The following is a 13443-nucleotide window of genomic DNA, read 5'->3' as shown; positions in this document are numbered from 1 at the left end:
GTGGTTTTGCTTGCAGGTCTCACCCTCTTTGTACAATAACAGAGATATTCGATTCTTTACATATTGGACTGTAAGTGTAATCGATGCCATTTTATTAAGTTCTATAGTACCTCGCTCATACTATAGTTTTCTGTTATTTTGCACTAGTTAGAGGTTGTATCATACTAAATATAAGTCTACGTACGTCCACAATAATACATGTTTCCATTCGTTATTGCCCAGAAAGACTTGAAATCAAGGGGGTGCTACAACTCGCAATGCAAGGGTTTTGTACCTGCAAGTGGAGCTGAATTGGTGCCTGGGCAAGCCATTGCCCCTCCATCAATTCATGGCGAACAAGACCACTACATTAGGCTTAGCCTCAACAAGGTACACCCTTTCTCCTAGTCTAGAGAATAATATGTCTACACAAGCTTATAAATGTGATAATTACAACTGAAAAGCATGGATTTTATGAATGTGAAAATGAATTATACAATCAGTTGCCATTGGTTATTAAGTAATATGTTGCGGTATATTATTATGTAGAAAGAAATATTACATTACGAGAAATCATGAATTCTAGCTAATTAAAATTAGTTTATGCTCTTCTCATGCATGAAATCTACTATTCATGGATGTCATAATCCCTCGTTGACTACAGGATCCAAATTCAGGAGATTGGGTGGTATATCGTCATGATTTAGAAAAACCATCATTTTTGGGGCATTTTCCGGAGGAGCTTTGCCCCGGAACCCGCCAAATGCAAGCATTGACTGGATTTGTGAATTACTTCAAGAATGTTGGGGATCATTGCAGAAATTTAAAATTTTCTACGCATCACCAAGATCAATCTATGGAGTCATCTAGCAACGAGAGAGAGAGAGGAGTGCATCTACATACCCTTATAGATCGCGAGCGGAAGCGTTCAAGAGAACGGGGTTGATGGAGCCGTACTCGTCGTGATCCAAATCACCGATGATCCTAGCGCCGAACGGACGGCACCTCCGCGTTCAACACACGTACGGAGCGGAGACGTCTCCTCCTTCTTGATCCAGCAAGGGGGAAGGAGAAGTTGATGGAGATCCAGCAGCACGGCGGCGTGGTGGTGGATGCAGCGGGATTCCAGCAGGGCTTCGCCAAGCGCTACTCGAGGAGGAAGAGGTGTCACGGGAGGGAGAGGGAGGCGCCAGGGCTTAGGGTCCGGCTGCCCTCCCTCCCCTCCACTATATATAGGGGCTAGGGGGGCGCATGCCCCCCTTGGAGATCCCATCTAGAGGGGGGCGACCCCCGGGGCGGCGGCCCCTCGGGGCAACGGCCCCCTTAGGGTTTCCAACCAGGGGGGCACATGCCCCATCGGGGGGCAACGGCCCCCTAGGGTTTCCAACCCTAGGCGCCTTGGGCCCTTGGGTGGGGTGCACCAGCCCACCAGGGGCTGGTTTCCACGCCACTTCAGCCCATGGGGCCCTCCGGGATAGGTGGTCCCACCCGGTGGACCCCCGGGACCCTTCCGGTGGTCCCGGTACAATACCGGTGACCCCCGAAACTCTCCTGGTGGCCGAAACTGGACTTCCTATATATAAATCTTTACCTCCGGACCATTCCAGATCTCCTCGTGACGTCCGGGATCTCATCTAGGACTCCGAACAATTTTCAGTTAACTGCATACTAATATCTCTACAACTCTAGCGTCACCGAACCTTAAGTGTGTAGACCCTACGGGTTCGGGAGACACGTAGACATGACCGAGACAACTCTCCGGTCAATAACCAACAGCGGGATCTGGATACCCATGTTGGCTCCCACATGCTCAACGATAATCTCATCGGATGAACCACAATGTCGAGGATTCAATCAATCCCATATACAATTCCCTTTGTCAATCGATACGATACTTGCCCGAGATTCGATCGTCGGTATACCGATACCTTGTTCAATCTCGTTACGGAAAGTCTCTCTACTCGTTCCCGTAACACATCATCCTGTGAACAACTCCTTGATCACATTGAGCTCATTATGATGATGTCCTACCGAGTGGGCCCGGAGATACCTCTTCATCATACGGAGTGACAAATCCCAGTCTCGATTCGTGCCAACCCAACAGATACTTTCGGGGATACCCGTAGTGTACCTTTATAGCCACCCAGTTACGTTGTGACGTTTGGCACACCCAAAGTACCCTTACGGTATCTGGGAGTTGCACAATCTCATGGTCTAAGGAAAGGATACTTGACATTAGAAAAGCTTTAGCAAACGAACTACACGATCTAGTGCTATGCTTAGGATTGGGTCTTGTCCATCACATCATTCTCCTAATGATGTGATCCCGTTATCAATGACATCCAACGTCCATGGTTAAGAAACCGTAACCATCTATTGATCAACGAGCTAGTCAACTAGAGGCTCACTAGGGACATGTTATGGTCTATGTGTTCACACATGTATTACAATTTCCGGATAACACAATTATAGCATGAACAATAGACAATTATCATGAACAAGGAAATATAATAATAACCATTTTATTATTGCCTCTAGGGCATATTTCCAACAGTCTCTCACTTGCACTAGAGTCAATAATCTAGTTACATTTTGATGAATCGTACACCCATAGAGTTCTGGTGTTGATCATGTTTCGCCCGTGGAAGAGGTTTAGTCAATGGATCTGCGACATTCAAATCCGTATGCACTTTACAAATATCTATGTCTCCATTTTGAACATTTTCACGAATGGAGTTGAAGCGACGCTTGATGTGCCTGGTCTTCTTGTGAAACCTGGGCGCCTTGGCAAGGGCAATAGCTCCAGTGTTGTCACAGAAGAGAGTCATCGGCCCCGATGCATTGGGAATAACTCCTAGGTCGGCAATGAACTCCATCCAGATTGCTTCATGTGCTGCCTCCGAGGCTGCCATGTACTCCGCTTCACATGTAGATCCTGCCACGACGCTTTGCTTGCAACTGCACCAGCTGACTGACCCACCATTCAAAATATACACGTATCCGGTTTGTGACTTAGAGTCATCCAGATCTGTGTCGAAGCTAGCATCAACGTAACCCTTCACGACGAGCTCTTCATCACCTCCATAAACGAGAAACATATCCTTAGTCCTTTTCAGGTACTTCAGGATGTTCTTGACCGCTGTCCAGTGTTCCATGCCGGGATTACTTTGGTACCTTCCTACCAAACTTATGGCAAGGTTTACATCAGGTCTGGTACACAGCATGGCATACATAATAGACCCTATGGCCGAGGCATAGGGGATGACACTCATCTTTTCTCTATCTTCTGCCGTGGTCGGGCATTGAGCCGTGCTCAATCTCACACCTTGCAATACAGGCAAGAACCCCTTCTTGGACTGATCCATATTGAACTTCTTCAATATCTTGTCAAGGTACGTGCTTTGTGAAAGACCAATGAGGCGTCTCGATCTATCTCTATAGATCTTGATGCCTAATATATAAGCAGCTTCTCCAAGGTCCTTCATTGAAAAACACTTATTCAAGTAGGCCTTTATGCTTTCCAAGAATTCTATATCATTTCCCATCAATAGTATGTCATCCACATATAATATGAGATACGCTACAGAGCTCCCACTGACTTTCTTGTAAACACAGGCTTCTCCATAAGTCTGCGTAAACCCAAACGCTTTGATCATCTCATCAAAGCGAATGTTCCAACTCCGAGATGCCTGCACCAGCCCATAGATTGAGCGCTGGAGCTTGCATACCTTGTCAGCATTCTTAGGATCGACAAAACCTTCCGGCTGCATCATATACAATTCTTAAGGAAGCCGTTAAGGAATGCCGTTTTGACGTCCATTTGCCATATTTCATAATCGTAGAATGCGGCAATTGCTAACATGATTCGGACGGACTTCAGCTTCGCTACTGGTGAGAAGGTCTCATCGTAGTCAACTCCTTGAACTTGTCGATAACCATAGCGACAAGTCAAGCTTTATAGATGGTAACATTTACATCCGCGTCCGTCTTCTTCTTAAAGATCCATTTATTTTCTATCGCTCGCCGATCATCGGGCAAGTCTGTCAAAGTCCATACTTTGTTTTCATACATGGATCCTATCTCGGATTGCATGGCTTCAAGCCATTTGTTGGAATCTGGGCCCGCCATTGCTTCTTCATAGTTCGAAGGTTCACCGTTGTCCAACGACATGATTTCCATGATAGGGTTGTCGTACCACTCTGGTGCGGAACGTGTCCTTGTGGACCTACGAAGTTCAGTGGTAACTTGATCTTGATCGTCATCATTAACTTCCTCTCTAGTCGGTGCAGGCACCACAGAAACATTTTCTTGTGCTGCGCTACTTTCTGGTTCGAGAGGGGTCATCTCATCAAGTTCCACTTTCCTCCCACTTACTTCTTTCGAGAGAAACTCTTTCTCCAGAAAGGACCCGTTCTTGGCAACGAAGATCTTGCCTTCGGATCTGAGGTAGAAGGTATACCCAATGGTTTCCTTAGGGTATCCTATGAAGACGCATTTTTCGACTTGGGTTCGAGCTTTTCAGGTTGAAGTTTCTTGACATAAGCATCGCATCCCCAAACTTTAAGAAATGACAACTTCGGTTTCTTTCCAAACCATAATTCATACGGTGTCGTCTCAACGGATTTCGACGGAGCCCTACTTAAAGTGAATGCGGCAGTCTCTAAAGCATAACCCCAGAATGATAGCGGTAGATCGGTAAGAGACATCATAGATCGCACCATATCCAATAGAGTGCGATTACGATGTTCGGACACACCATTATGCTGAGGTGTTCCAGGCGACGTGAGTTGTGAAACAATTCCACATTTCCTTAAGTGTGTGCCAAATTCGTGACTCAAATATTCCCCTCCACGATCTGATCGTAAGAACTTTATTTTCCTGTCACATTGATTCTCAACCTCACTCTGAAATTCCTTGAACTTTTCAAAGGTCTCAGACTTGTGTTTCATTAAGTAGACATACCCATATCTACTTAAGTCATCAGTGAGGGTGAGAACATAACGATAGCCACCGAGAGCCTCAACGCTCACTGGACCGCACACATCAGTATGTATGATTTCCAATAAGTTGGTTGCTCACTCCATTGTTCCGGAGAACGGAGTCTTGGTCATTTTTCCCATGAGGCATGGTTCGCACGTGTCAAATGATTCATAATCAAGAGACTTCAAAAGTCCATCTGCATGGAGTTTCTTCATGCGTTTGACACCAACATGACCAAGGCGGCAGTGCCACAAGTATGTGGGACTATCATTATCAATTACATTTCTTGGCACTCACACTATGAATATGTGTAACATCACGTTCGAGATTCATTAAGAATAAACCATTGACCAGCGGGGCATGACCATAAAACATATCTCTCATATAAATAGAACAACCATTATTCTCGGATTTAAATGAGTAGCCATCTCGCATCAAACGAGATCCAGATACAATGTTCATGCTCAAAGCTGGCACTAAATAACAATTATTGAGGTTTAAAACTAATCTCGTAGGTAAATGTAGAGGTAGCGTGCCGACGGCGATCACATCGACCTTGGAACCATTCCCGACGCGCATCGTCACCTCGTCCTTCGCCAGTCTCCGCTTATTCCGCAGCTCCTGCTTTGAGTTACAAATATGAGCAACCGCACCGGTATCAAATACCCAGGAGCTACTACGAGCGCTGGTTAGGTACACATCAATAACATGTATATCACATATACCTTTGGTATTGCCGGCCTTCTTATCCGCTAAGTACATGGGGCAGTTCCGCTTCCAGTGACCGTTTCCCTTGCAATAAAAGCACTCAGTCTCAGGCTTGGGTCCATTCTTTGTCTTCTTCCCGGCAACTTGCTTACCGGGCGCGGCAACTCCCTTGCCGTCTTTCTTGAAGTTCTTCTTACCCTTGCCTTTCTTGAACTTAGTGGTTTTATTCACCATCAACACTTGATGTTCCTTCTTGATCTCCACCTCCGCTGATTTCAGCATTGAATATACCTCAGGAATGGTCTTTTCCATCCCCTGCATATTGAAGTTCATCACAAAGCTCTTGTAGCTGGTGGAAGCGACTGAAGGATTCTGTCAATGACCGCGTCATCCGGGAGATTAACTCCCAGCTGAGACAAGCGGTTGTGCAACCCAGACATTTTGAGTATGTGTTCGCTGACGGAACTATTCTCCTCCATCTTACAACTGTAGAACTTGTCGGAGACTTCATATCTCTCGACCCGGGCATGAGCTTGGAAAACCATTTTCAGCTCTTGGAACATCTCATATGCTCCGTGCTGCTCGAAACACTTTTGGAGCCCCGGTTCTAAGCTGTAAAGCATGCCGCACTGAACCAGGGAGTAATCATCAACACGTGTTTGCCAGGCGTTCATAATGTCTTGGTTTGCTGGGACGGGTGCTTCACCTAGCGGTGCTTCAAGGACATATGCTTTCTTGGCAGCTATGAGGATAATCCTCAAGTTCCGGACCCAGTCCGTATAGTTGCTACCATCGTCTTTCAGCTTGGTTTTCTCTAGGAACGCGTTGAAGTTGAGGTTGACATTAGCGTGGGCCATTTGATCTACAAGACATATTGTAAAGATTTTAGACTAAGTTCATGATAATTAAGTTCATCTAATCAAATTATTAATGAACTCCCACTCAGACAGACATCCCTCTAGTCATCTAAGTGATACACAACTAGGCTGTGTCCGATCATCACGTGAGACACACTAGTCATCATCGGTGAACATCTTCATGTTGATCGTATCTGCTATACGACTCATGTTCGACCTTTCGGTCTCTTGTGTTCCGAGGCCATGTCTGTACATGCTAGGCTCGTCAAGTCAACCTAAGTGTATTGCGTGTGTAAATCTGGCTTACACCCGTTGTATGCGAACGTTAGAACCTATCACACCCGATCATCACGTGGTGCTTCGGAACAACGAACCTTCGCAACGGTGCACAGTTAGGGGGAACACTTCCTTGAAATTTTAGCGGGGGATCATCTTATTTATGCTACCGTCGTTCTAAGCAAATAAGATGTAAAACATGATAAACATCACATGCAATCAAATAGTGACATGATATGGCCAATATCATTTTGCTCCTTTTGATCTCCATCTTCGGGGCGCCATGTTCATCATTGTCACCGGCATGACACCATGATCTCCATCATCGTGTCTTCATGAAGTTGTCTCGCCAACTATTACTTATACTACTATGGCTAACGATTAGCAATAAAGTAAAGTAATTACATGACGTCTCAGTTGACACGCATGTCATAAATAAATTAAGACAACTCCTATGGCTCCTGCCGGTTGTCATACTCATCGACATGCAAGTCGTGATTCCTATTACAAGAACATGATCAATCTCATACATCACATATATCATTCATCACATTCTTCTGGCCATATCACATCACATGACACATGCCGCAAAAACAAGTTAGACGTCCTCTAATTGTTGTTGCAAATTTTTACGTGGCTGCTATAGGTTTCTAGCAAGAACGTTTCTTACCTACGCCAAAACCACAACGTGATATGCCAATTTCTATTTACCCTTCATAAGGACCCTTTTCATCGAATCCGATCCGACTAAAGTGGGAGAGACAGACGCCCGCTAGCCACCTTATGCAACTAGTGCATGTCAGTCGGTGGAACCTGTCTCACATAAGCGTACGTGTAAGGTCGGTCCGGGCCGCTTCATCCCACGATGCCGCCGAATCAAGATAATACTAGTAACTGAAAGAACATGCGGTGCCCCCATGTTTGGTTTTGGTAATTGATGACAATCTCTATGGACTAATGGTTGCCTTGAGTTATATTTGAAGGATTTGTCGATAGGCATTTCTTGATGTTCATGTGTTGGTTTCAAGGAGTTTATGTGGTGACCAAGGTGTTATTAAGGAATTATCCAAAGATTGGTCATGTGAGAGTTGAGCTTATTGCAAGCATGTCTTGGAGAAGAAGATTGTGTGATCATTCATGTATATCTTCAAGACATCATCCAAATGAAGAGAGTTGAAAAGATTCATGGTTGATCAAGACTAAGTCAAGAGTGAATCAACTTGATCAACTCACAAAGCGTAGAAGATGTACCGAGAGGGATCAAGCGACCCCATGGTGTGGTGAGCATTGTCAATTACGCTTTGTGTACTAACCCATGATCTTCGTGAGAGTTCTTTGTGGGGTTAGGTTGCGGTGTGCAAGTTCAAGTGAAGCATCATGAAGAGATCAAATGCTTGAAGCTTGCCGTCCATTGTGGTGACAATGGACTTGTGAAGATGTGCGGAAGAGTGGCTCACCCATAGTGGAGCATGGGGGAGCAATCAACTAGTCTTCATCGAGCCAACGCAACCAAGAAAGGTGGTCCAACTTGAGGGAGTCAAGATCGTCATCATCTAGCTCAAGTGGACCATGTGCAAGGCAAAGGTTTGCTCTTGATAGGTTTTCTATTTTACCGGTCTCATGATGGTAGGTGGGAGACCGGGTTATAGGACCGATTGCCGTACTATCAAGGGGGGCTCTCGATGAGTAGCTTGATCGTATCGTTCATAGAGAGCTCAAACCATTGCATCCTTGCATCATCTTTATTGGTTCTTGTTTGGTTCTTCTCTTTGTGAGTTTTGGAGCTTATGGTCATCTTGATGACAAGCTCGAGTTCATCGAAAACGGAGTTCACTCGCATCTTCTATGATGTTTTCGATTTTGGAGGTTATGCCGGTTCTTCTCGGTTGGAGGTTTCACTCCTCCATTTGTTGGCATACCTCCCCTGCTCGCTGTTTTGATGCTACTCGTCTTCCTCAATCCAACAAGCTTGAGTTTGCTCAATTTGGAGCTCATATGCAGAAGTTATGGCAGTTTTGGTTTCCTAGCGGTAGTACCGCGGGCCGGAGCGGTAGTACCGCTTGGGTGCTACAAGCGGTAGTACCGCTCCTGAGCGGTAGTACCACTGGTAGCCCCCAGCCATAGTACCGCTGCAGCCTCGTGCTAGTACCGCCTCGATTCGAGGAGTCTTTTTCGTGTCGGGTTTTACGGTACTGGCCACGGCAGTGGGGGGCCGTTGTTCCGCTCGTATGCGGTAGTACCGCCCTGACGCCGCGGTAGTACCGCTCTGGGCCCAGCGGTAGTACCGCGAGGGGGAGCGGTAGTACCGCTTATAGGGGCAAGCGGTAGTACCGCTGGCCAAGCGGTAGTACCGCTCTCTGCGGGGCTGAAGTGGGGGTAACGGTTGGATTGTTCCCCCCACTATATAAGGAGGTCTTCTTCCCCAATGAACCTTATCTCTAGAGCTCGTGTTCTTCCCCCATTGTTGACCTTCTTCGAGCTTGCTAACTCTCAATCCCTCCATGGATTCTTGCTAGTTTTTGAGGGAAAAGAGAGAGGAGATCTAGATCCACATTTCCACCAATCACTTTCTCCTCTATGTGAGGGGAACCCATTGGATCTAGATCTTGGAGTTCTTGGTGTTCTCCTTCTTGTTCTTCCTCTCTTTTTCCTCCCTAGCATTAGTTGCTTCGGTGGGATTTGAGAGAGAAGGACTTGGGCACTCCGTGTGCCCTTGCCATTGCATTTGGTGCATCGGTTTGAGTTCTCCACGGTGATACGTGGAAGTTACAAGTTGAGAATCTTATTACTCTTGGGTGCTTGGTGCCCTTGAGCTTGTTCCTCTTGGGTGCTTGGGCGCCCTAGACGGTTGGTGGTGTTCGGAGCTCAATCATTGTGGTGTAAAGCTCCGGGCAAGCGTCGGGGTCTCCAATTAGGTTGTGGAGATCGCCCCGAGCAATTTGACGGGTACCGGTGACCGCCCCCAAGGGTTGCCAAAGTGTACGGGTTCGGTGACCGCCCCCAAGGGTTGCCATTTGTACGGGTTCGGTGACCGCCCTCAAGGGTCCCTTAGTGGAATCACGGCATCTTGCATTGTGCGAGGGCGTGAGGAGATTACGGTGGCCCTAGTGGCTTCTTGGGGAGCATTGTGCCTCCACACCGCTCCAAACGGAGATTAGCATCCGCAAGGGTGTGAACTTCGGGATACATCGTCGTCTCCGCGTGTCTCGGTTATCTCTTACCCGAACCCTTTACTTATGCACTTTACTTTGTGATAGCCATATTGTTTCTTGTCATATATCTTGCTATCACTTAGTTGATTATCTTGCTTAGCATAAGTTGTTGGTGCACATAGGTGAGCCTAGTTGTTGTAGGTTTTGTGCTTGTCAAATTAACCGCTAGGTTTATTCCGCATTTGTTCAAGCCTAAACTGTAATTATTTTAAAGCGCCTATTCACCCCCCCCCCCCTCTAGGTGACATCCACGACCTTTCAGTAACGGCAAGTAAATTGACAAAATCGACGCCCACAACAACTTGTGTTCTACTCGTGCATAGAAACTACGCATAGACCTAGCTCATGATGCCACTGTTGGGGATCGTTGCAGAAATTTAAAATTTTCTATGCATCACCAAGATCAATCTATGGAGTCATCTAGCAACGAGAGAGAGAGGAGTGCATCTACATACCCTTGTAGATCATGAGTGGAAGCGTTCAAGAGAACAGGGTTGATGGAGTCGTACTCGTCGTGTTCCAAATCACCGATGGTCCTAGCGCCGAACGGACGGCACCTCCGTGTTCAACACATGTACGGAGCGGAGACGTCTCCTCCTTCTTGATCCAGCAAGGGGGGAGGAGAAGTTGATGGAGATCCAGCAGCACAACGGCGTGGTGGTGGATGCAGCGGGATTCCAGCAGGGCTTCGCCAAGCGCTACTCGAGGAGGAAGAGGTGTCACGGGAGGGAGAGGGAGGCGCCAGGGCTTAGGGTCCGGCTGCCCTCCCTCCCCTCCACTATATATAGGGGCTAGGGGGGTGCATGCCCCCCTTGGAGATCCCATCTAGAGGGAGGCCGGCGGCCCCTCGGGGCAACGGCCCCCTTAGGGTTTCCAACCAGGGGGGCGCATGCCCCCTCGGGGGGCAACGGCCCCCTAGGGTTTCCAACCCTAGGCGCCTTGGGCCCTTGGGTGGGGCGCACCAGCCCACCAGGGGCTGGTTCCCACGCCACTTCAGCCCACGGGGCCCTCCGGGATAGGTGGCCCCACCCGGTGGACCCCCGGGACCCTTCCGGTGGTCCCGGTACAATACCGGTGACCCCCGAAACTCTTCCCGTGGCTGAAACTGGACTTCCTATATATAAATCTTTACCTCCGGACCATTCCGGAACTCCTCGTGACGTTCGGGATCTCATCCGGGACTCCGAACAACTTTCGGTTAACCGCATACTAATATCTCTACAACTCTAGCGTCACCGAACCTTAAGTGTGTAGACCCTACGGGTTCGGGAGATACGTAGACATGACCGAGACAACTCTCCGATCAATAACCAACAGTGGGATCTGGATACCCATGTTGGCTCCCACATGCTCCACGATAATCTCATCGGATGAACCACGATGTCGAGGATTCAATCAATCCCGTATACAATTCCCTTTGTCAATTGGTACGATACTTGCCCGAGATTCGATCGTCGGTATACCGATACCTTGTTCAATCTCGTTACGGCAAGTCTCTTTACTCGTTCCCGTAACACATCATCCTGTGAACAACTCCTTGATCACATTGAGCTCATTATGATGATGTCCTACCGAGTGGGCCCAGAGATACCTCTTCGTCATACGGAGTGACAAATCCCAGTCTCGATTCGTGCCAACCCAACAAATAATTTCGGGGATACTCGTAGTGTACCTTTATAGCCACCCAGTTATGTTGTGACGTTCTGCACACCCAAAGTACCCTTACGGTATCCGGGAGTTGCACAATCTCATGGTCTAAGGAAAGGATACTTGACATTAGAAAAGCTTTAGCAAACGAACTACACGATCTAGTGCTATGCTTAGGATTGGGTCTTGTCCATCACATCATTCTCCTAATGATGTGATCCCGTTATCAATGACATCCAATGTCCATGGTAAGGAAACCGTAACCATCTATTGATCAACGAGCTAGTCAACTAGAGGCTCACTAGGGACATGTTATGGTCTATGTGTTCACACATGTATTATGATTTCCGGATAACACAATTATAGCATGAACAATAGACAATTATCATGAATAAGGAAATATAATAATAACCATTTTATTATTGCCTCTAGGGCATATTTCCAACAAAGAATGCACATGGTCCTCCTATGGGTAGCGGCCACTTTCCCAATGATGATGATAAAAGATCAGCCTACTTCAGGTGGGTTAAGAACTACAACTCCAAGGGCCAAGCTTTCAACCCCTTTAACACTCAAATGGTCTGTTTAGTTGATAGGCCAGATTGTTATAACGTAGATGATTTCCTTCTTGAATTTAAGGAGGGTTATTCATTCCACTATGGTGGACCAAGTGGTTGTATTGGCTGACAACATATGTCGTACTACTTCTTGGGGTTCAATAAATAAAAGTATGTTCCTTAATGGGAAACAATGTCCCTTATTTCATTTATTTTCCAAACTCAAGTTTGGTAATTATGTTGACCATCAAAAATATATTGAGTTTATTAAATCTTGGTTTTGCCTGCACACTTGAGCCATGGCCAATGTGGGATGCGGGTTGACTACTCCCGCGCCCTGCTCTGGTCTGTGCTCCTAAGGTACGCGAGAAACATGGAAGCCTCCCATGCTCGTTCTTGTCTCCCCCACCATCACCAGCACAAAAAAAGTCCCCATATGCAAGCATGCAATATGAAATGGTTCGCATTATCATAGCATACTGTCCCACGGACCACAATACTACCTCTCTATCTCATTTCTATGTGGAGATGAAGTGGCCGTCCCTATGTCTTCCGATTGCGCCCTTGTACCTCTGCTCGTCGTACCTCTTCACTATGTCACCATCGCCCTTGTCCCTCTCACCAATCAACAGACATGGCTGCTTCCTCGTTGTTCTCCTCCGGTGCTCGCTGTTGTCCTTTCTTGATCCTCGGCGGTGCCATGTACGCCCGTCGCATGTCCAAGACGGTGTCTTCTTCGGATTGGATCGAGTCCTGACATCCACTTGTCACTTCCTCTTAGGCGCTCAGAGTGGATGATGCGTCGATAAGAGAAGCTCTGCAGAAGTAGTGGTCTTTGAAGGTGACCGGCGTCGGCAGTGACGCGGTGTCGTGTATTAGATTAGGACAGGCCCTTTTGTGTTATAGTTTGCTTTGCGGTGGTGCCAGTCTTTGGTCTTTCCCGGATGTGGTGTGTGTGATACACTTGGTGTTCGCAGCGAGTGATAGTTTTCTTGTAATCGACACTCTGTCTATAAGGCGCACTAAAAAAATCTCAATCCATATATCCCGTCGACACGAAGCGGACGTGCGAACCGGAGCGGGGGAGAACCCACCCCACTGTTCCCCGATCGCGCGCGCGCGCCACATTCCAAAACCCTCGACGGCGCCCACTCGTCATTAAACGATCGTCCGTCCGCATCACCCACCAATCATCAGCAAGTCACGTCCATCTCGATGCAGCAAGCA

General features: G+C 47.2%; 1 pseudogene; it reads left to right on the top strand.

The window, feature by feature from the left end:
• LOC109746514 (uncharacterized) overlaps window positions 1-12346 on the top strand; it is a 31612-nt pseudogene extending 19266 nt beyond the window's left edge.
• The last annotated feature ends 1097 nt before the right edge of the window (window positions 12347-13443 follow it).

The sequence above is a fragment of the Aegilops tauschii genome, chromosome 5 (assembly GCF_002575655.3).
Source record: "Aegilops tauschii subsp. strangulata cultivar AL8/78 chromosome 5, Aet v6.0, whole genome shotgun sequence".
Taxonomy (NCBI): Eukaryota; Viridiplantae; Streptophyta; class Magnoliopsida; order Poales; family Poaceae; genus Aegilops; species Aegilops tauschii.
The sequence above is the reverse complement of the archived record's forward strand: the minus strand, read 5'-3'. Positions and strand labels throughout refer to the sequence as shown.